The sequence below is a fragment of the Ambystoma mexicanum genome, chromosome 3p, assembly GCF_040938575.1.
Source record: "Ambystoma mexicanum isolate Mex_15411 chromosome 3p, UKY_AmexF1_1, whole genome shotgun sequence".
NCBI lineage: Eukaryota > Metazoa > Chordata > Amphibia > Caudata > Ambystomatidae > Ambystoma > Ambystoma mexicanum.
This window is the reverse complement of record NC_090925.1, coordinates 180,747,084-180,771,639: the sequence shown is the minus strand read 5'-3', so window position 1 is coordinate 180,771,639 and position 24,556 is coordinate 180,747,084.

Sequence of the window (24,556 nt, the reverse complement as noted above, 5' to 3'; positions counted from 1 at the left end):
GTGGGGTTTAGCCACTACTCACCCTTATACTCCTGCAGATAGTGCTGGAAATGGACATTATTTACTGGGAGATCCCACCAGCTGCGTGTGTGGGCTGGGAGGTGGGGTTGGGAGATTGGCCTCTCCCCTCTGCCTGCCCCCCATAAATACATTTTTCCTTTCATTATTTGCCTGGACATTAAAGCAAGAGAGGGGCATTTCCTATAATATTGCAAGCAAAGTATAAAAGGTGCACACCTTTTAAACCTGAAATGATGAATTTAAATATTGTCTGCAGAGTACAGTGCTAAAAGGGACGCAGACCAGAGTTTAAGTGGTCTTGTGCGTAAGTGCTTCAACCCTGGTCCTAAGAAGACAGGTTTAAATCCTGGCTTTGATAATTGAAAGGTACCCATGCCCGGATCTGGCGCAATGTTTTTGCCAGATCCTGGGGAAAGTCCATGCCAATGCAGAGCAGAAGTCATTTCGTCCCAAGGGGTGTGCACGAGTTTTGCTCCACAGGGGTCTCAGAAATCCCAGGAGAGGCCCTGGAGTAAAATCTAACAGGATGCATTAACAATCTTACAGTTTTGTAGTTTTGTGTGCTGCATACATTTTAGAATACTTTCCCACTAATGTTACCATAAAACAAGTGGACATGTAGAAAAGAGGGGAGCGAATAATGCTGTACTGAACTGTTTGCTTCTGGCGCGCTTTCAACGTATGTATCCACGGACCCATTTAGTGAAGTTGGCCACCCCGCTTTTGAGATACTCAGTCCTTGTGGCTACATTTTTTTACGAGCACGCTGCAAATATCTTGGTGGCACATTTTGTAAGCCTGCCATGGCCAAGATAGTTGTCGTTGGCTGCTCATGTTGTTAAAGGAAGGGGAAGAGAGCTAGGCACGACAAAGGCCTTCTGGCGGGAAACACAGGGGTCTGGGGCCCTAGGAGAAAAGACACATTGCGACAGGCGTGAAAGCCTGCTGCCCTGTCAGCGTCTGAGCGAGGACCTCTGATGAGCTATTTTTCGGACTATTGACAATAACAAAATACCGTGTACATTCCTGCGGTTGGCGGTTTTGATCTACAAAGTTCCCTGACCCCCCGCCTGCGCCGCGCGAGGCCTTGGGATCTGCGCAGTTCACTGTCGGCAGGGGCGGGATGTTTTGCAGAAGCCGGCGCGCGCGACGTAAAGCAATGCGATAACAACAGCGCTTTGTTTCTGTCAGAGGAATTTCTTGAGGCCTCGGCACTTCCTGGCAGAGCCCACATTTGCTTGTATGAGGAATTTTATCACTCGGTAAACTTCTGGAGAAAACGTCATCTCCCCCGCCGTCTCCAACCTTGCGCATGATTATAGCCTTGGTGGTGGAGGTGAGGGGCACTTTTAGATTATGGGGAGCCAAGGGGAAACAACCCTTCATGTTTGTAGGTCCAATCTCCAGTTTATCTCAAATGTTGGATTGTATGCAGTGCTTTATATGGAAAAAGGCAATTCAGTTACTCACCAATTTAGGCTGTATGTGGGCCAAGGCTCAGCCTGGAAGGGGTCGAAAGTCGCTCTTGCACTGGTGCCGGCCGAGGCTCACAGAACAATTTCAGGTCATCTCACACTGTGCCACACTCAGTTATTTAAGTAGGCCGGGGCTAGCCAGTGCCAAGCACTGGCAGTCTCTAGAAAGGGCTCCGGAGCCAGGGCCCTGCGGGGCACACCTCGACTAGACCCAGCCACGCTGACACCTGAGGCAGCCTGTGTAGCGGCTGCGCGGTTACACAAGCTGCCTGCAGGTCAGCACGTTGGATTAGAAAAAAAGAAAAGGCAACACCTTTCTTTTTTCTAATCCGAAATGCTGACACCTGCAAGCAGCAGGTGTAACCGTGCAGTGCGTGCTGCCTCATGGCTCCCTACTCTGAGGGCCGAACTGCCCAGCCCTCCTTTTGGTTCCCAGTAAATAGCCAGCACCCAGCATGGATGAAGCCCATGGGCTTCTCATGCTGATTGATCGCTATTTACTTGGAAACAAGAGGAGAGCTGGTCAGTCCAGCCCTCCTCCTGTTTTAGAGTACAGAACCATCAGCAGCAGGCAGCCCTTTCATTCAAGGTGCCCGTGGTTAAAGCTTTCCACCACGTGGTTCCTTGAATGAAAATGCTGCCTGCTGGGTGTGAGCTGGGGCACACTGGCGTCACACCTTTGGTGCGCCTAGCCCCTTAAAAGTTGGGGGCTGGGCACATTAACGGTAATCATGCCAGTGGAGACAAGCTCTACTTATTTTAGCAGCCTCCACCCCTTAGGCGAGGGGGGCTCTCAATAGTGAGCATGGCCTAAGTACACCCGTACTTAGGGCACACCCTCTAACAAGAGCCCCCCCCCTCGATTTCTGATCCTACTTAAAGCACTGGCCACACTCCATTTTCACAGTTCTCTATTTGCCTCACTTTCTATGTGTGTCTTGCTCTTTGTGTCTGATTCTCTATTAGCACTCGGGGCAGGTGCCGCATCCAATCAGGTTCCGTGGATCATGGGCTGAAACCGTTAATCTCAGTCCGCGTTCCATGGAACCTGCAGGCTGCTTTTCCCGACCTACACCGCCATATTCTCCCCACCCTTCCTTCTCTTCTTAATATCCCCAACCCCCCCCCCAGCTGTACTTACCTGATAGTTGCGGCGGCGACGCCTGCCGCAGCTTCACTCTGTCTCTTTTTGCCAGACGCCACAGAAATGAAAGGGGGTGCATTCCATACCTATGGTGGCCATCTTGGAACAGTATTTTTTCTATTTCCTTCCTAGAAAAGACCCTGCTATCAGCACCCCGGGATACCGGAAAAGCAACCCGGGGTAAACGCTTCCCTCTGAATTTTAAATTGGGCTGTCGGGCAGTTACCACCGGTATTGCCAGTGGGACTGGTTACTAATGCTATATTTGTGGCCATTTCTATGCGTCCCTCTCCCCACACTTCTACTTAGTCATTCCCTCACAATCTTAAACTCTCTCTTAAACTCTCTGTGGCTATTTTCATTGGGGCGTAACTTAACAAACGTACGTAAAAGCCTTTCAGAAGATTTGTACTCATGTTTATTACGTCATGCCCCATTTTCATTCATTTGTATGGCCTAGAGGGTGGCGGAACCAACTTGCATTTCCGCCGGGTCCATGCCACAGCATTTGTGCCGGCATGCATTTTTATGCAAGCAAAAAGAATGCAGATTTCTATGGAACCCGCTGGCTTTATGCGCCAAAATAAAGCAGGCAGACTCCATAGGGATCCATTGTACACGCTGCCTACCATACTTGCATGGTAGGCAGCGTTTACTTATTTGCACGGCAGAGTGGAAATGTACAGGACAAAAGGCAACATTTTGCCCTGCAGATTTGCATTCTGCGTGAAAATGACAACAACCTGGTACCAGGGATTTGGCTATGCCCCAGTGCAAACATAACAGATCCTCTCCGCCATATTACGTTAATCTAGAAAATGAGCTCCTCAGTGGAAGTCTGACTTTTTGTTTGAGCCTGGCCTTTGGAGCACACAATGCTGAAACAAATCAGGGATTCCAACCGAAATCTCAGTATAAGTTTCAAACTGGGAGTTTTATTATTGGTACCTTCATTGTCTAATTATTTATAAGGAATTTGGTAGGAAATGGTGATGTGTGATCTAACGAAGAAAAGTGTTCAGAAAGTTATTGCCCAGGCTGTACAGATGCATTCTTGCTCCATATAGAAGCTCAAGGGACCCCAGGGGTACAGGGACAGCCCAGTTAGCGAAATGCTGCTCCGCGCTTGGTGTGGTGTGCTGGCAGCGCTGGGGCTGCACCTGTGCGTCTCCCGTTGCTACGCAGGTTGGGCCTTGATGGAGACCTTATGGGCAGTGCAGGTCGAAGAGGAAGGTGGGGGGAGAAAGCGCAGCGTTTAACAATAAAGGCTGCAGGTGCTTAATCCTTTATTGTGAACCAGTCAAAAGAAATACTTTCATTGTCATCTCGCCACCTAGTTGGGTACTGGTACTGTCCTTTTGTCTTTGAGTTGTGCAGGTACTAATTTTCTGAAAAATAAAGTAGTGACTGTATCAGGGAAGGCGGCTCAGTATGCAAAGGAGAGTGCACTTCCAGCCCCCACCGGGTGCATTGGGATGTGAGCGTCCTTACCCATTCAGTAGTAGGCTTCCCTCTGGACGATTCCCCTCCAGGCATGCTGCGCTAGAGACTTCAGGCTCGTCCTGCCATTGTCTCTAATGAGAGTCAGGGGTGGAGCCAGCCCCGGGCTTGGTGCTGTTGGAGGGCAATGTGGAGGAGAGTCAGCAATGCTGCACCTTGGGCCTCATTACGACCGTGGCGGTAAGTGAAAAACGATGCCGGTAAAGGATTACCGGCATCCCTTACCGCTAGGGCCGATTATGAACCAAGATAGTGCTATCAGCGGCACCATAATCAACGGCACGCGACCACCCACGCCGTAAATACCGGCATGGCGCAAAATGGGGATGAGTACGAGTCAAGTGGACATGCTCTTAACGCCCTTGTGAAGGCCGTAAAGTACCATACCGCCATGGTGCTAATACCGCCATCGCGGACCAACCCTAAACGGCCATGTGCAGTATTCCAAAGTGACACAGGTGCACATAATCAGCACAGGTGGAGGCAATACAGACTGGCCAAGCACAAAAAGAGCACACCCCACCCCCTCCCACACCCAGTCACACTTCACAATGATCCCAATAGGACTAGCAATGTTGGGGCTAGAGGACCTGATTGCAATGGAAGTGCTACAACAACAACAACAAGCACAACAGGCAGCACAGAGGAGACGCAGGAGGAGAAGAAGGGCAAGGCAGGGCCAGCAAGCCCCACCAGCACAGCCATTGCCACCACGCAGGCAGCCCCCAATCCCATGCATCAGAGCCAGTCCATTCAACCTCACCGCTGAGCAGATCCACACCCTGTACCGTTTGGACCGGGACACCATCACCACCATCGTGGACATGATACATGACGACATTGTCAGCATGATTGAAACACGCACTGCCCCCCCACCCCCAACTGAAGGTAGTGTCTGTGCTCCACTTCCTTGCCACAGGCACCTATCAGCACTTGCATGGCATTTCACAACCATTAATCTCACGTACGCTGAACCAAGTGCTTGATGCCCTCCTCAAGCACACAGACGACCACATTACTTTACCACGGTCTGCCCAGGAGATCTCAAACACCAAAGTTGGTTTCCATGCACTGGTCGGGCTACCTGGTTGCATTGGTGCCATCGACTGCACCCATGTGGAATTGGTGGTCCCACATGCCATTGAGATTGCGTACCGCAACCGTAAGCTGTACCACTCAAAGTGCAAATGATTTGTGACTCGAACAGGATCATCAAACATTGTTGTGCCCGATTCCCCGGATCAACCCATGATTCAGTGGTCCTGCGGAACTCCACAATACCACGCTACATGGAGCGACATGCAGGGCAGAGATCCTGGCTACTCGGTGAGTCGCATGTCATGGCCATGGTAATGTAGGTGATTGAGGTACAGATGCATACTCTACCTGGCTGATATTGGGGGGGGGGAGATGCATACTCTACCTGGCTGACATTGGGGGGGAGAGATGCATACTCTACCTGGCTGATATTGGGGTGGGGGGAGAGATGCATACTGTACCTGGCTGATATTGGGGGGGGGAAGATGCATACTCTACCTGGCTGCGAGTACCAGAGGGAATGGTGCAAGCTCATACCCCAAAGCAGGCCAGACTTGAGCTCACACCTGACCACATAATGCGAGATGTAAGCACCCCTACCATGTGAATGAAGCTGTGTCCCAACCATTCCACAGCCATCTGCATGTCCACTATACCAAATCAGACCTCATCCACCCTCAACGAAATGCAGCTACATGCAATGACTTCAGCCAATACACAGCACCAAACACCATCTACTGAAAGGCCTGTCCCCCATCACTGCGTAAAAAGGAGTCACATGACGGTAAAAAACATCAATACGCCACTACACTGACACAGAGGCCCACCTAAATAGCATAACACCTACTGAATTGCTCAGAGATATCATCATGAGGCTGACAGCAATGGTGCCAGGATGAAAGCATTGATATCACTGGACATCTGCCAGATCACCAAAACAACCATTGTGGACTAACACAGTGCATGGGCACTCACAAGGTACTGGACCCCCCTGCGCAAACTAGTTGATGGCATGCAAAACAGTCTATAAGAGGAATACACATATAGCAGTCACATTGTGTGACTCCATTCAGGCATTGAAATGGGGTTCAAAGTAAGAGAGGAATGCATGCCATGGTGTCACTTGATGAGGTAAAATCTGATGTTATGACTAACACGTATATTGTTGCCCACATACAGGTGATGCAGGCTATCCCTTGAAGAGATGGCTCCTTACCCCAGTCCGGAACCCACAAAACCGGCACGAGGAGGACTATAATCGTGCACATACACAAACCTGTGCGGTGATTGAGCAGACATTTGGCCTCTTGAAGGCACGGTTTTGGTGCCTCAGCAGGTCTGGTACTGGTACCGTCTTGAGAAGGTTGCAAAGATCGTCATGGCATGTGTAATGCTACACAATATGTGCATCAGACGGAATGTGCCCCTGCCCCCTGATGCTGAACTTCAACCACCTGACGAAGAGGATGAGGAGGGTGGGGATGGTGCAGTACCTCAGGGAGGAAGCGATGCACAGGAGGGACGTGCCATGCGTCAGACCCTGATTAACCAATGTTCATAGCACATGGACGGGACTTGTCACATGATGATGGCACGTGGGGCACTGGGTGTGTCTGGGACATGCACACTGTGGGCTGTTCAACAATAAAGCACACGTACGCAATGAACAATGCCCACACATGTGTGCATAACCAAAAAGTCTATTGAAATAGAAAATTTAAGTGAACACACCCACTCCCCCCCCCCTCAACTCCCCAACACACCCACTCCCCCCTCCCCCCTCAACTCCCCAACACACCCACTCCCCCCTCTCCCCTCAACTCCCCCTTCCCCTTCAACTCCCAAAAACATGTTGTGGATGCCTGTGCTCAAGTGCATCATGTGGGCTTGTTCCACAGGGCGGCCTCTATTGGCACCCCCCTCTCCCAGCACCGGGTGCACCCCTGTCTGTACGCCGCAGGATCCTGCCCGATCTGCCAACGGGGCTGGTTCGGGTAGAACTGGCAGCCGAGGAGGAACTGGGCTGCTCACAAGGACGCATGTCCCTCATAGTTTTAACAAGCTCAGAGAGTACGTGCCGCACCGCGGCTAGTTCAGCACAAATATCCTTGGAGGTGGATTCTATGGCTGCCTTTACAGTTTCTGCACAATCGCGCATTTCCCCCCTTAAGCTGGCACATTCTGCCACATGCTGTGTCAAGAGGGAGGACAGTTGTTCTTGCCGCGTGATGATTTCATGCATCGGGTTCTGTGTTTTTTGGCCTGTGGATGCTGCTACTGACATGTCCATTGAGCTTCTCCCCTCCTGGACATCTGCCACTGGGCATGGAGTGGTCGGCCATGAGTCATCAGGAGATTGCTCCTGTGTGCCATCGTCATGCTGGCTGCATGGGGACAGGTAGGGGGAATGAAGAAGGGGAATGGGGGGACCCACAACAACATCAACATCCCCTTCTTCATTGTCTGAACTAGCAGCAGTGGCAGCAGTCTCCCCAATCGTGCTGCTTCCTGTAGACCCAGTGCCTTCAGTAGACACCACTGGGCAGATGGTTGTCGTTGGTGGTGCCATAGTGCCTGACTTGCTGCACATCAGTGCTGTGGACTGTGATGTGCTTGTTGATTTTGGCTGCTGTGGGGGTTTGATTTTTGCACCAGAGGTGGAGGGACGGTGTTTTAGGTATTCGGACCTGGCTTTCTTGGCAGGTGTAGTGCCAGTGTCTTCGTCGGCACTGTCCGAATGAGAGCCTGTGGTAGACCAAAGGAGGGAAAGGGTTAGTGATGGGTCTGCGGACATTGAGCAGGCATTGAGATGGCTGCATTCATTTTGATTACTAGATGGTGCACATTGGAGGCAGTGACATACAGGTTGTCTCCCTCTTAGGTGGTAGAGGAATGGAGGCATGTGGGTGGCTACAGAAAGGGTGTGCATAATGCATGTGTACAAGGTGGAGGTCAGCACTGCCTGTAGGCAGTCTTCTGCTAATGTGTCATGTTGACCCTGTTAGGCATCATTGCACTCCCCAAAAATCTGGTCTTGAGTGAGTTTTGCATGGCTGGATTTAAGGCACCTACCTGCGTCGCCTGATGTCGGGGCTCCTCTCTCCATATCTCCGACCCCCTCTATGCTCTCTGTGCCTATGGTTGCGGCATTTTGATGGGCGAATCAGCTCCTCCGCAAGTCGCCATCCCCAGATTTCTATTTGCTGACAGTATACTCCTGACACAGAGATGTAGATCGTCCCACCTTTTTCTGCACTGTCTTGCATTTCGGGGTATTGTGCCAACTGCACTGACCCCCTGGGCTACCATGGTCCATATGGCCTTCTTCCTCATGATCGCCGGTCTGTTCATCTCTGTTGAGAATACTACATCGGCATGCTCTTGTAGGGTTTCAGCCAACATATTTAGCTCTTCCCTAGAAAAGCGCTCCTGCCGCAGCCGATCTCTGTTTCTTTTCAGAACTTTAGGCATTCTGATGATTGATGGGTGTAGGAGAAGGTTTGTAGAGGTTGTGGGGGTCAGGTGTCCACTGGTTGAAGAGGATGGCAATGGATTGTGTTTTTAAAGATGGCAGCCGTGCTCTTTCCCGTTCCTGTGCGGTGACGCAACTTCCGGATCCGCTTATTTGCGGTCACCGCTAATTGCGGTTCCTGCTATTTGCGGTCACCACTATTAGCGGCAACCGCTAATATCGATAGCTAGGGTGGCGGACGTGCTATTTGCATGGCATACGATGCCGGTAAGTGCCGTTTCTAGGACTTTACCGGCATGGCGGTGATTACATTACCGGCATGGCACAATGCTCATGCCCGAGATGTCGTAATGTGCTGCTTTTAGCGGTATCTGGCCAGCACGGACACGTTAATTGCGCAATGCCGGTAATGACCGTTACTTACCGCCAGGGTCGTAATGAGGGCTAAGGAGACCCTTGCCAATGTGCAGGGGAAATACAGCTGATTTAACTAACAAACGAAAATCATCTGTATTTCCCCTGCACATTGGCATGGGTCTCCTTGTGTTTGGTGCAGCATTGCTGACTCTCCTCCACATTGCCCTCTAACTGCAGCACCAAGCCCGGGGCTGGCTCCACCCCTGACTCTGAGAGGAGCCAATGGCAGGACGAGCCTGAAGTCTCTATCCCAGCATCCCTGGAGGGGACTAAAAGCACACAGGCTCGGGAGGATACTGTGTTCGTCGTGGAAACAAGACGACACGGAGCTACACAGGTTCGATCCCCGGGTCGGCGCTTAGAAACCTCTGGGTATTAAGTGCATTATAAAAAACCCATTACAATTGAAAACCCATTACAATTACAGGTGTTTCTGAAGGTTGGTACATTATGTCCCTGCCTGAGGTTTCCAGAACATAGCTCACAGAGGAAAGGAAAAGCGATGAAGTGATGTGTGTGTGTAGGGGGGTGGGGTGGGATCAAACCAACAGCGGTCCTTGATCAGGGGTGTGACAGGTTAAAGGAAGAAGGATAGTGCTTGTGATAGCTTGACTGCATGTCTATAAAGCCACAGTCACCCCGTTCCTGATTTCCTAAGTGCGGACAGGCTCAGTGAGATAAATAGGTATTAGAGAAAGGATTATGCACCTGTGCGATGGACTCGAGATGTGCTGAAGAGGACCCTTGACACGTGTTGGCTTTTTTTGCTTGGGGGTATGTTTGATTTATCCCACAGAACAAACTCCACAATAATAATTCTAGGGCTGCAAAGCCTAATGGCCAAGAATGGCCAAATCAAGAATAGACCGAGTGAACGGCGGATGTGGATGGAGCATACAGGGCCGGTAGACGGGTATGGGTCCGCTCTATGCCCGTCTGCCTACCGTCTTGCACACTTCTGTGGAATGTTCTACTGATCTGAGTATGTTTTTGTGTCAGGATGGTCAGGCTTTGAGGCCTCCCCCTACGCTCCAGTGATATCATTAGGTTAAGTGCATTGAAACAATGCACAACTGAATAGGAGAGCAAACACTTTTCGACTTGGACCCTAGGGTAGAACAGACCATGAGTGGCAACGTTCTTTAGCTGGGAAGGCTGGGGAGAGCTACAGGCATGCTATACTGAGGGTGCATTTTGAACTATGGTTTATCTGCCAGCAAGTGCCTGGAATCTCCGTAAGCCTGCCAGGTGCTTTCTGAGGATGCTTATAGTGGTGGGGGATGCTGAATTCCTGGAGTTTATCTGCATGATCCAACCTTGTCTACACTTCTCAATCTAGGCTGCAGTTACCTTGACCTGTGAAAAGAGGGCATAAGGCACTACTGAATCCCAGCTGGGATGTAGGGTCTGCTTACCATCTTACACGTGCAGGTCTACTTCCAGTGTTATATCACCTTTCATGACACAAGGGTCACTTATGTGCATTTAGCGCTAGATGTCACAGCAACCATAAGTTAATGTGAAAGGACATACACACATTACATTATATTACATTATATAGCCTTATAGACTGAGGAGTCATTTCCCCTCCCAATGTCTATAAGGCTATTAGCACATGGTGGAAGTAGCAATTTATGTTTAGAAGTTTCAAGTAAGTAGAGAAACTGAGTTAGTAAATTAAATGTTGTTTTATTTTGGAATATGTAAATGACAAGGTTGTCTTCAAAAGTGAAGCATTTTGATTCCAACTTGTTTGAACTGAAATAGGCTTAACATGAGCATGCATTGGGTGTAAAAGAAATGAAAATGAAAACATTTTCCAATGTTTTATCTTTCTCTTTCGTGTGTTAAATAGGATGTTGCAGCAATAAAGGACCCCCCAGAGACAAAACGCCTTGCTGAAAAAAAAATGTTGCCTGGAAATTGCATTGTTGTTTGTTTGCTTCTGAAGACAGAATGTTCAGAATGCAGTCAACACCAGTAGTTATTGACTGCACTCTAAACATTCTGATTGGCTGAGAGGAGGTCATTAACGATTTCTATGTGCTAATATAACATGATGCATCATAAGAAACTTGTATAACAAAACTGGCACGTGGATAAATAAAAACAGAAACAAAACAAACATTTGTAAAATCAAAATTGGGTAGAAATTAAAAGACACACAGGTGGGGCAGGTTAGGTTATTGATGCAGGGAGGAGGGGGCCGTCTATCAAGGGTGTGTGGAAGGGTGGCACCCACATGAAAGCAGAAGGAAGGTATACAATAAAAAGCACAATTTCATGTTAACAGTTCTATCAAAGATGCATTTGAGAAGAAAAACACATACATGCTGTCAGACCAATATTGCAGTTCAACTTGGCACGGTGTAACGTAACATAACATAACATACCAAACCTAAGAAAACATTTCAAAGCAGGGCAGAGCATAACCACATAGGAAAAAATGGCGTAACATATCATGCCATACAAATAATGTAACCCAGCATACTGGCACCACACATTCATCATGTCCAAGTAAAATATTGTAGTGGATGCTGGGGGGAGCCGGTGAAGGAGGTGAGGGAAAGGCCCAGCATGACAAGGGGATCTTTCACAGGGCTAGAAACACCCTGGAGGCAGGAATATTTCATGACCCTCTCGTAGTTCCTGCGCTTCTCCATCCAGGTCTGCTCCTCTGCAGCTTGGCTGGGACAGGAGAATAATAAGAATGGGAAGAGTGAGCAATGCACAGGTAACAGCGCACTTCTGCAACACATACAGAGCAAAGGTGTATGTGCTGGAGAGATGACACTGCTACAGCAAATGAAGAAGCAATCTCTGTTATACTCTGGTGGATTTCCTCTGTGTTGCCCCAGAATGCAAACAACCGTGGTTACTTGGTGCAGTATAAAAAGGCATTAACATAACATCCAATATCACCCAACCTGTTTTGGTACTCATTTATCGACCTCAGAAGGATGAAAGGCTGAGTTGAGGTGTTTTAGAATAGACTTAATCAGTGACTCACCCCCTCAAGTGTGCCTGAAATAAACCTTTAATGAGTCTAGCAATTATTGTATAGAATTCCAGAAAGACACATTTTTTGGTATCCTTATTCTTTCTTTTTTAGGGTCAGTGCTGAAAGTGTTAGACTTGTGGAACCCCTGTTCTTTTTATTTGAATTTCTTTTTAAGAAACCCGAACAAGAAAGCCAGGCACTCCAGAAGCAAAGAGCCACATGGCACTGGCCACAGCCCAGGAGCTTGCATTACAAAAGGAAACACATTTTTTTAGGGGTAGCAAGGGATACCGCAGGGGTAGCCAGGGAGACCTCAGGGGTCGCAGTTGCAACCCCTGGCAACCCCTAAATGATTTCCCTGCTGCCCACTTAGATGCCGGACTGGAGCTTTGTTCATCATTTGCACAGCGAAGTGCAAAAGGGGAGGACAAATGGCATAGTACAAGTGTGTGCATTGCCTTTTGCCGTGCAAATAGAGGAAACGCTGCCTGCCATGTAGGCAGGGTTTGCAATGGATCCTTATGGAGTCTACCTGCTTTTTACTGGTTAAAAAAGATGGCGTACTCCATAGGGATCCCCAGCATTTTCATTGATATGAAAATGCATACAAATCCTTGAGTATTTGTATGGGGGAGAGGAAGTGAGTGACATAAACACAATTTGCATCTGGGGAAGGGTGCTCAGCCAATCACGTGGCTGGAAGAGTGGGCGAGAATACACTGTATATCGTCCGCTCTTTCCAGCCACCCGAGGCCCTTCCCCCTGGTGGGGCCATCTTGGTTGTGGGAAGGCAACAGGAAGCCTCTCCCTGTTGCTTCAACACGTCCCCACACTCCCTCTCAAACTCCCAAAACAAAACATACACTTTCCCCACCTCCTCCCTCCCCTCCCCACTTAGCTGCTGGACCAGATCTTTGTGCCCCAGTCCCGGCACTCCTCCCACCCGCGGTTGCTGCCATAGAAATGAAAAAGGGACTTGGTCCTTTTGCTATGGCAGCTCCATCTTTTTTTTTCTTCTCAGAAGTTTGCCATCACGCAATACACGTGCAACTCATCCCCCAGACTTTTTTGGGGAACTATTTGCACCCCAGTCAAACCGCAGGGTGTGAATAGCTATCACCCCCTAGTGAAGGCTGCGTACATGGCCGGTAACAGCCCTCTGCCTAGGCTCGGGCAGGCGGGCTGTTATCAGCCGTATATGCCCCACGACTCAAGGGTGATTGCTATAGTTGCGTTCCACCCCTCTTCTCCTCCATATAAATTAATGAAAATGATCCTTGATGTAAAATCATGGTGTAAAAGCCTTATACAAGGCTTTTACACCATGCATTTACGCTACACACATATAAAATGAGCTCCCCTGTGTTTTTGTAAAATTGCAATGTTTCAAGACACACAGTACCTCAGAAACAAAGGAGGGCATTGACTTCAAATCCCTGTGTAATGTGCACTGGAACACTGACTATGTATAGAAAAGAAGCGTGGTTTGCTTCATTTGAAAACAATTAGCTTTCAGGCCTGCAGTGGCTAGCATAATGGAATTGAAAAGACATGGGGCCTCATTACGGGTCGGGCGAGGGTTGCTGCCGGACCCGTAATATTTTACTGGCACTTGACTTTCCGGTGCCACCGGGAAATTTCAATTCCAGCGACCTGGGAAGTCAGCCGTTGTTAAAATTTAAGTCCCCATTCCCATATGAGAGTGCGGACACGGAAGCGCCGGCACCGTTGCTAACGTGCCGGCGCTTCTGAAACCTATCTGCCTCCCGTGGCTGCTGCGACCGGCAAACTCCTAATAAGGCCCATATACAGGATGTTGAATTTTTTTTCCTAGTCTGGCTTTATTTGCTATGTGCTGGAGAGCACCAAAAAGCTCCAGGGACCGAACAGCCTGTGCCCAGACTTTAGTGAATTGTAAAATAATGTGACATTTTTATCACCTCATGGAGGCGAGCTTCAAATTCCATTTTCGAAAAGGTTATGGAATTAGGGAGGACAAAAAAGATTGAATAAAAACTTTGTCTAATGCGATTCTGGAATACATTTCTGAAGATGTTTTAACACTTTCCTGACAGTCAGCCAAGATGTTTCCATGTTGTAAATGGAAGGGGCTGACTGTGTGTAGCGAGCCTCAAGCACCTTTTGTATGACATGTCTGTTATGTTATGTTAAAGGTTCTTATACTGTGGACTGTCGCCACCTGCATGGTTTCTTGGTGCTCTGGCGGATCTGTAAGGCAAGGAGGGAGGCAGGGAAGTTCATTGGTCTGAGTGGCATAAAAGAGAAAGAGAGCTATGATGTGCGCTTTGCAGCTTCAGTTCGGTGGCACCGTTCACTGAGTGTAGGTCTGTTTTATTCGGTTGATAGTTGCCATGTGATGTTGGGCGAGCCTATGTGTGGTCTGTACCATTGTTGTGGTGTTGTGAAGTGCACACGGTTTGTTGTGCTGTAGAGGTATTGCATTTAGTTCAGTGTTTGAGAGGTGTATGCCGAGGGGTGAGCTATTTAGTAGGGTTAGTTAGTGGCATTTCCTTCCTACCCCTGCTGTTTTGACTAAGGGCCACCCATATTCCTTCCCCTTTAGTACATTCTCATGTGCAGCAATTACCACCCCTATGGATTCCTCCAGGGGGGATGTATACCCCCTATTATATATAGTTATATAGATATAATTGCACTCAAAACCTATCACCATGCCTCACTGCACTTGCCATTACATATATAGCTGTACTCAAGAGCTGCCACAATGCATCACTAATCTGACCACTGTATGTACAGCTGCACTCAACACCTAGCACCATGCCTCACTGAGCTCGCCATCACATCTATAATTTCACTCAACACCTGCCACCATGCCTAACTGCACTCACCATCACATCCCTAACTGCTCTCAACATGTGCCACAATGCCTCACTGCACTCATCACTATATCTATAACTGCACTCAACACCTGCCACCATGCCTCACTGCACTGGTCTTCACATCTCTAACTGCACACCTACCACCATGCCTAACTGCACTCACCATCACATCCCTAACTGCTCTTAATATATGCCACATTGCCCCACTGCACTCACCACTATATCACCATGCCAAACTTCACTCGCCATCACATCTATAGCTCCACTCAAGAGCTGCCACAATGCACAACTGCACTGACCACTATATCTACAACTGCATTCAACACCTAGCACCAGGCCTCACTGCACTTGCCATCACATCTACAACTGCACTCAACACCTGCCACCATGCCTAATGTCACTCACCATCACATCCCTAACTGCTCACAACAAGTGCCACAATGCCTCACTACACTCACCACTATACCTATAATTGCACTAAAAACCTAACACCGTGCCTCACTGCACTCGCCATCACATCTATAGCTGCACTCAACACTTCCCACCATGCCTCACTGTACTTGCCAACACATCTATAACTGCAAACCTGCCACCATCCCTCACTGCACTCGCCATCACATCTATAACTGCACTCAACACCTGCCACCATGCCTCACTGCACTCACCATCACATCTATAATTACACACCTGCCACCATGCCTCACTGCACTCGCCATCACACCTATAACTACACACTTGTCACCACTGCACTCACCATCACATCCCTAACTGCTCTCAACATGTGCCACAATGCCTCACTGCACTCACCACTATATCGATAACTGCACTCAACACCTGCCACCATGCCTCACTGCACTGGTCTTCACATCTCTAACTGCACACCTACCACCATGCCTAACTGCACTCACCATCACATCCCTAACTGCTCTTAATATATGCCACATTGCCCCACTGCACTCACCACTATATCACCATGCCAAACTTCACTCGCCATCACATCTATAGCTCCACTCAAGAGCTGCCACAATGCACAACTGCACTGACCACTATATCTACAACTGCATTCAACACCTAGCACCAGGCCTCACTGCACTTGCCATCACATCTACAACTGCACTCAACACCTGCCACCATGCCTAATGTCACTCACCATCACATCCCTAACTGCTCACAACAAGTGCCACAATGCCTCACTACACTCACCACTATACCTATAATTGCACTAAAAACCTAACACCGTGCCTCACTGCACTCGCCATCACATCTATAGCTGCACTCAACACTTCCCACCATGCCTCACTGTACTTGCCAACACATCTATAACTGCAAACCTGCCACCATCCCTCACTGCACTCGCCATCACATCTATAACTGCACTCAACACCTGCCACCATGCCTCACTGCACTCACCATCACATCTATAATTACACACCTGCCACCATGCCTCACTGCACTCGCCATCACACCTATAACTACACACTTGTCACCACTGCACTCACCATCACATCCCTAACTGCTCTCAACATGTACCACAATGCCTCACTGCATTCACCACTATATCGATAACTGCACTCAACACCTATCAGCATGCTTCAATGCGCTTGCCATCACATCTATAACTGCACACCTGCCACCATGCCTCACTGCACTCGCCAGCCATCACATCTATAGCTGCACTCAAGAGCTGCCACAATGCATCACTGCACTGACAACTATATCTATAGCTGCACTGAACACTTATCACCATGCCTCACTGCACTTGACATCACATCTATAACTGCTCACCTGCCACCATGCCTCACCTCACTCACCATCACATCGATAAATGCACTGAACACTTCCCACCATTGTAATTGTAATTGTTTATTTGTACCGCGCTTATACACATGTGAAGGGCTTCAAAGGGGTTCAGGTGGGAAGGGAGCAAGGGGATACAGTAGTCATTCTTAGGCCTTGAGGTTTCCGAATGATCTAACAAAAAAGTAACTAGCGTACTGCGTCTGACGGCATTCCTCCTAGTGCAAGTGCATGAAGTGTTTCAGGCGCAAACAAACTAGGGAGGGGAGACAAAAGAGGGGGGGCAGGACAGACCATACTAGCCTAGTAAATTCAGGTTATGCAAGTGTACAGACAGACGTATGAGGAAAGAGGGGGAACGAGTGCACCCAGTCCAGCAGGGTTCTGGGTTAAGATCAGAGAGTTTAACCCTCTCAGGGAATGTATGCTGAAAGTGCAGTAGTGCTGAACATAGTGCAGAGGCGGAGAGGCAAGTACAAAGACTGGCTGGGGAGCATGGAACCTGTGAGGCTCTGAAGGTGAGCCAGGCAACCAGTTTGCAAAAACTGGACAGAGTTAGGGAAGAGAAGGAGGAGTGAGGCAGGAGAGAAAAAGAGAGGTTAGAAGGGGAGAGGGAGAGAGAAAGAGGAAGAGAAGAGGAAGGTCTTGAGGAGTTTCCGGAACTTAAAGGTGCTCTGGCTCAAGCCGGAGAGAGGCTGGGAGGCTGTTACAGAGGGAGGCACCTGCAGATGATAACGATTTACCCACAAACTCTGCTGGGAAAAACATCTCACCTGCAAAGAGGAGGACGAGCAGAGGGCTCTAGAAGCAGAGTATTTAAAAAGAGAGTGTTGTAGATAGTGCGGGCCCTGGCCCCAGAAAGCCCTGTGGACTATGCAGAGGGTCTTGAACTTGATCCTAGCAGCCATGGGGAGCAAGTGGAGGGATTACATCTCTGGAGAGATGTTGTCCCTGGGCTTGAGGCCAAGGATAAGTCTTGTGGTTCTGTTCTGGATGAGTTGTTGCGGATGGAGAGTAGAAGTAGGAAGCTTGAGGTTGTTGCAGTAGTCCAGGATAGAGAGAACCAGGGCTCTGAAGATGGTGAGCATTTGGGGGAAAGTGAGAAAAGGTAGAATACCTCTGAGGAGGTGCAGCTGGTAGTGGGATTTTTTTTAGATGTCTGAGATGTGAGAAGAGAAGGAGAGAGTGGAGTCAAAAATAACCCCCAGATTTTTTGCCTCACTAGCAGGTGGGTGCGCAGGGCCAATGGAGGCCGGCCAGTGAGAAATTGGGAAAGCGGGAGGAGGGGTCCCAATGAGGAAGATCTCTGTCTTATTGCCATTGAGGCAGAGATCATTAGCATCACACCAAGACTGAATTGTGGATAGACAGTCAGGAATGAGCGGGGAGGAGGAAGAGGCTGGAGGTAGGCTGAAAGAGAGCTGTGTGTCATCCGCAAAACACTGAAAGTTAGAGGTAGAGCTCCTGCAGGCCAGAGGGGACATGAAGACATTGAAGAACCAAGGGAATAGGTTAGATTCCTGGGGGACACCACAAGTAGAGAGAATAAGACCCAATTTCCACCTGGGAAGGACGGTCAGAGAGAAAGGAGGCAAGCCGTGCCAGGGCCCGATCTGTGAGGCTCAGGATATCATGGATACGGGAGATCAGGATGTTGTGGTTTACCATGTCGAAGGCATAGAGAGATTGAGAAGAATGAGGACAGAAGGAGAGTTAGAGTCAAGATCAATGAGCAGGTCTTCACAGGTGTTCAGATGAGCAGTTTCCATGCCTCTGGCCAGACTGATGGTCATGGAGACAATCATCAGATTCAGTTTGGGGGGTAAGCTGAGAAATAGCTAATTTCTCCAAGAGCTTGCCCAGGAAAGCAGTGATAGAGGTCAGGCGATAGTTTGCCGGGATAGAAGGGTCAGCAGAGGGTTTTTTGAGCAGAGGGTGCACAAGAGAGTGCTTGAGAGAAGTGGGGAAAATTCCAGTGGTGAAAGAGAGGTTGCAGAGGTCGGCCAATGCTGAAGCAAAAGAATCAATGTTGTCCTTGATGGTTTTAGGAGGGCATGGGTCAACCTGTTTGGAGGAAACTTTCATGGACAGGACTTGTCTAGAGACCTCTTAAGGTGTGACAGGGGAGAGGGAGAAGAGAAGAGGGGGTGACCAAGGGGGGGCTCAAGAGATGCGGGTGCAGGCGAAGGTGCGGGAGAGAGAAAGAACATGATGTCCAGTGTTTTGGCAGGGAAATGTGCCGCCAGGGCAAAGCAAAGGGCCTGGGTGGGTGCAGTAGAGGAAGAGGCTGCAGTAGGATTGGCCAGTTCCTTGCAGACTTTGAAGAGTTCAGCCGCGTTGTTAGATACCGCTGAAATGCAGACTTGAATGTAGACTATTTTCTTGTAGTGGTTGCAGAGTCTATAATGCCTTTGAAGAAGTCGGCAGGCCAGTTTGTCAGATGGTGCACCTGAAGATCCCCATTTCCGTTCCGCTGCTCTGCACTTTCGTTTAAGGGTAGCCAGCTCATAGTCGTACCAAAAGTTGCATTTTTTGGAAGGCTTCAGATGGACCCTCATGACAGGGGCAAGAATGTCAAGAGTGTTTGAAATGGAGTGGTGAATATTAGAGGGGCTGTGCCAGGGTGGGAGTCAGCCACAGGTGTAGAAGGAGGAGAATAGGTGGAGACAAAGGCATCCACTGTCACTCTTTTCATGGGTCAGATGACCTTGAAGTCAGGAGGCAGTGAAGGGTGTGCCAGTGCTAGAGGAGAAGAGAGCTTCATGTGGGAAGAGAGAAGAGAACGATCAGTCCAGGAGAGTGATAGGGATAGAGAGAGGGATGTCTGTAGAGATAAGAGCATCTAAGTTGTGGCCAGCGGTGTGTGTCGGACCAGTAGGATGAATGGAGAGATAGAGAGAGATCTCTAGAGTATGGAGAATCAAGATGGATGTTAAGATCCCCCAGCAGGAGGAGTCGGGAGGAGGAGGAAAGGAGAGAGGAGGCCAGGTCAGCCCATTCAGAGAGGAATAGGGTGGACTGGCCCGGCTTCTGATAGGAGGTGGCCAGAGCAAGAGAGGAGACAGGAGAGAGAGAGAGAGAGGGCCTGCAGACCAGACATTCATAGGAAGAGTAGACCTGAGGGGGAATGATGGAAACAGGGATCCACTTGGGAAAGATCAGGGCTACTCCCCCTCCTTGCCTGTTAGGCCTGGGTACAGAGAGGATCTTGTAGCCTTCAGGGAGAGCTGTGTCAAAATTCATGACATCGCTGTCCTTGAACCATGTCTCAGTAAGGGTAGGGACATCGAGATCCGGGAATTCAAGGAGGTGGCAGATATCAGAGGAGTGATTGACAGCAGAGTGAGAGTTAAGTGTGGGAACGTGCAACAGATAGCTGTTTTTGAAAGACTTACGAGGTGGGTTGCGGGCGATAATGGTCCCCCAGTATGCGGTGAGAGTGCCTGAGAGATAGAGGTAGGAAGGGTCAGAGGAGCCGAGGCTGACAAGGATGTCGGTGAGGGAAGTGTAGGCATGGGAGCCAGGACAGTAGTAGATGGCAAGGGAGCTAGTGTAGGAAGAACCACAGGGGGCGAGGGGAACCCAGAAGCAGTGGCAGTGGGTGGCAAGGGCACCAGAGTGGTGAAGGCTGACAAGGTTGTCAGAGAAGTGTGTGTAGGCAAGATAACATGTACAGTTACAAGTGACAAGGGAGCAGTTCAGAGAGATGGCGAGGTTAGTAGGAGGCAGGGTAGACAAGGTGGGCATAGCTGGCAAGAGAGACCGGGCGTCCGTAGAAATAGATGGCAAGTGAGCCTGTGAGGAGGAAAGTGGAAAGTTGATAAGGCGAGGAAGAAGCCTATCAAAAGGTAAGAGGTTGGGTTGAGGCCCTTGTACCAGGACGGTACCATTTCGATAGAGATTTATGATGATCCTGGAGGTGGTAGAAGGAGGCAAGGACGGCCTCACAGCGGGTGCCACCATTAATGTGTTAGGAAGAGTAAGGAGAGAGCAGAGGGACCATATGAAGAGTCCAAAGGTTGGGAGAAGGAACGTCAAAGAGGATGTTGGTGAGAGTCTCTTGCGGAAGCACTGATATATGTGTCAGCGATAGGCAGGCCTGGGTTGGCATCCAGTGTGTCCTTCTTGAGTTTCTTCCTGCCCAACGTAGTGAGAGGAGAAGGATAGGAACTAGAGAAGCAGTTAGAGAAGATAGGATAGATAGAAAGCACCATAGAGAGGGGCTGATAGTGTGGTACACTTAAACCAGGTGAGTGTTAAGTCAGGGTATATTCCTTGACAAAGTAACCAGAATCCTGACTTCAAGTTTTGAACTCGTGGTGTAGGGGACAAGTTCTTTTTGTCAATGTACCTGACAGAGAGTTAGAAAAACTCTCTGAACGGTCAATTGACCTAAAGATGAGGGGACGTCACAGGAACCGGTCAACCTACAAAGGAACCGTACATTAGTGACAGAAGACAACCTGAATAGCAATGAACAGATAGCCAAACTCTAGTACCTGAAAATTGACTGTAGTTGACTGAATGGCAATTCCAGAATAGTAAGATTGGCGTCAGAATTCTAAGATAACAAAAATAAACAGTAATTCACCGGAACCAAAAACAAGGACAAAAACTCGAATTAGAAATATAGGAACAGTCTTACCAGTTGAGAGTTTCCAAGGAAGTATAATGTCCAGAAGATGAAATGAAGAGCATGAGCGATCCGCAAAAGCAGGAGCATTGATCCACCTACCCACTGCCGGCACGAGGACGCCTAAACCAAGAATCCAGTAAGCAACAATGTCCACCTGAAAACCGACGGCACGCGGATGCCTAGTGCACAAGAGAGTCTCAAGTTCCAATGGAACAATGAGGAAGTCTGTATCCACAGGTCTGTAGAAAGTTCCAGTTGCAGCAGAGTGGAGATGAAGAAAACCGGAGTAAAGAGCAGAACCCAAAGCTTACCAAGTACGTAAATAGCACCGCAAGCCGAATGGGAAAGACAAGAGGAAATCTGTGAACAGTTCCAAGTATCGAAAACCAAGCAGGCGAAATCAAGCAGACATCCGTGATCCGTAACAATTCCAAAGAGGGGTTCCGTAAATCGAGGCAATCCAACACGAGGCACAAAACAAGGGAAAAACCAGCAGGAGTCCAGTAAACGATCCGGTTCAAACACTAATCCAACAGAAGCAAAGCAAGGTCCGTAGAGGCAAGAGAAATAACAATTTCAGAAGCAGCGAGTAGCGGGGAGGCGGGGCATAAGAACGAAAACCAAAAGTCACGTGAGAGTCTAACAACGTGCAAAGACACGTGACCTCAGGTACGCAGAGTGACTGCGTTTCCATGGTAAAGCCCAGCGCTGCTTTAATGACACAGAACGAACTGGCTGAGCAAACTTCCGTGTCCTGAACCAGCGTCTCTGTGACAAAAGCAGAGGAAAACCAGGCGAGGAAGGTAAGTGAGCAGGACCAGAAAGACTGCCAGTATGCTTCCCTGAATTACGAATCCTGGCAGTGAGGTACGTGGGAGGAAGCAGGCAAGGAGGGAGCAGGTGCACAGGGAGACACAACAGGACTGGGAAGAAACAGTGGGAACTGAAGAGGGTGAGGAAACAGAAAAAAGACCAGAACAGAGGGCAAAGGGAGTAACCAGTCAGCACAATCCCACGAAATGTAGGATGAGCACACACCTAAATTCGACTTTTAACTAGCAGCAGAACAATTAGGCCATGCCTCATTGCACTCGCCATCACATCTATAGCTGCACTCAAGACCCGACATATCATCTGTCTGGGAAGATGTCCCTGTTGGGAGAGCAGCAATTCTGCATCAGGGGCTCACGGCTTAACAAGCTGGGCTGTCCTAATCAGTGGCGGCTTGTGGGTAGCAACAGCTGGGGTAAGGTGGGGTCTGCTGGAGCTCCTGCTAGATCCAGAATCCCTAGGGCTAAACCATATTGGATTAGACATGTGACAAATAATGTGGCCTTCGAGCATAGACAATTAGGCCATTGTGTGGTAACAGGTGAGTGGATATTAGTTAGGATTGGTTAATCCCCACCTCTAGCAAAGGGACCTTTAAGACGCCTGCTACTGAATCACTCACTGTTACTTTATTGAATTTGAAATGCAAGGCAGGCTGTGCTTGTCCTGAAATACCTTCCTTCCTGTGCTGGAAAGTGCTTTGTCCTTTTTGTAGCCAGCAGCTCGCATGCAGTCTGCCTGCTTTGCCACTGGAATAGTTACTAGATTTGGAGCCGCCAACCCCACAATTTATCCCATGGAACAGTGGGGTAGAAGGTGTCTGGAGACTTGACGGCCCAGAGGGAAATGGTTTGCCAGGAACTCTCATCAGGTTGCTGTGAGAGTTCTATGAGCCAGAGAATCCATGGACAGCCAGCAGAGCCTAGAAGACTCAAAGCCAGTGGGCCAGACCCAGTGCCTTGAGGTGGTACTGACGGAGCTAAGTGAATGTACATGGGTTGTGAAAGTAAATGCTGACCCGCAGGCTTCCGCATGGCTGGCTCTCTTCTCGGAGCCCTCTGCAGGCACAGCCTTTGGATTTGCTCTGCTGGTGAGGTTTGTGTTGACAATTCTAGGGTAGTATTCTTGTTGCATTCAAAATTGCAAACATTTAATTTAACTTCGGTACTGGGTATAGGTTGTCTTTCCTAATATGCTGCTGTTAGGAGACCCTGGGTTTTCACATAATCTTATCACTGCTCCACTTTCCTTACATGCAAACACAATTTGCAACAACCATTCTGTCACTTTAACATTTCAATAATGTCTGCTTTGCACACTATCTTAAATGCCTTCTCCAGGGGTTCGCTCATTAGAAAGGGTCTGGGCTGCACTTTCTCCACCACGTGATCCACCGCCTTCTTTGGGACTATCTGGTGTTTGCATACCTTCTACTTTCCAAAACTATCACTAAAAACCGATGGATACTCATCCCAAGTTCCATTCGTTATTACATTCACAACTGTTTCATCATCACTTGGGCCCACTTTAATATTTAATACATTCTGGTGCCTCTGGTGCCCCAATATTGGAGTACTTTTCTTTACCAAGTATCATTTTCCAGTTGATTTCTTTGTGTTTATATGTCAACTTAATTGTACCATATCCTGCAATATCAAATGATCCAACACCATATGCTCCTGGCTTTATATCAGACTCTCTTAATTCCTACATATGCCTACTGTTAAGATGGATTTCTGAACTCTGACCTGGTGGGCAGAGGTTCAGGAGGCCAGCCTAGTTTCTTGGAACAGGGTAACCTTCTGGTCAAGCCAGACCAATCAAGGTAGCATTGGCGGCGGTCAAGACTAGGTCGCAGGAGGGGTGAGGGTGATCGAAAGCCCACAATGAGCACACACAGTAAACAACACCACAAATTACTCTCAGTCAGGTGTGTATATCAAAAATACATATACATGTATTTAAGGCCTTTTAAACAAACACAAAGTAAATCTCAGCAGTATTAACAAAAACATCATAACACTGACTATGAAAAATATAATAAAGTAACCACTGGCCTAAAGGAATATTACACAGGATAGATCCACAACCTGCAAAGAAAGGGGTTACACAGTGTGAATATATATTAGGCAGTCCTAAAAAGGCTCTCACCTGGGTTTGTGTAGTGGGGGTAGGTCAGTCTTGTACTGCTTGTACTTTAATGGGTAGAGGCTGAATCCTCCCTCCAACTACTTCATGCACATGGTAGACCACTGAGCCTTGACCTGTCTGGCACTTGCTGGCCCTTGGGCCTTCTGAACAGCCTGCAGTACAGTTCCAAGGTGTTTCACATGATCCTTCCAGGTGGCACTGAAAACTGCTAT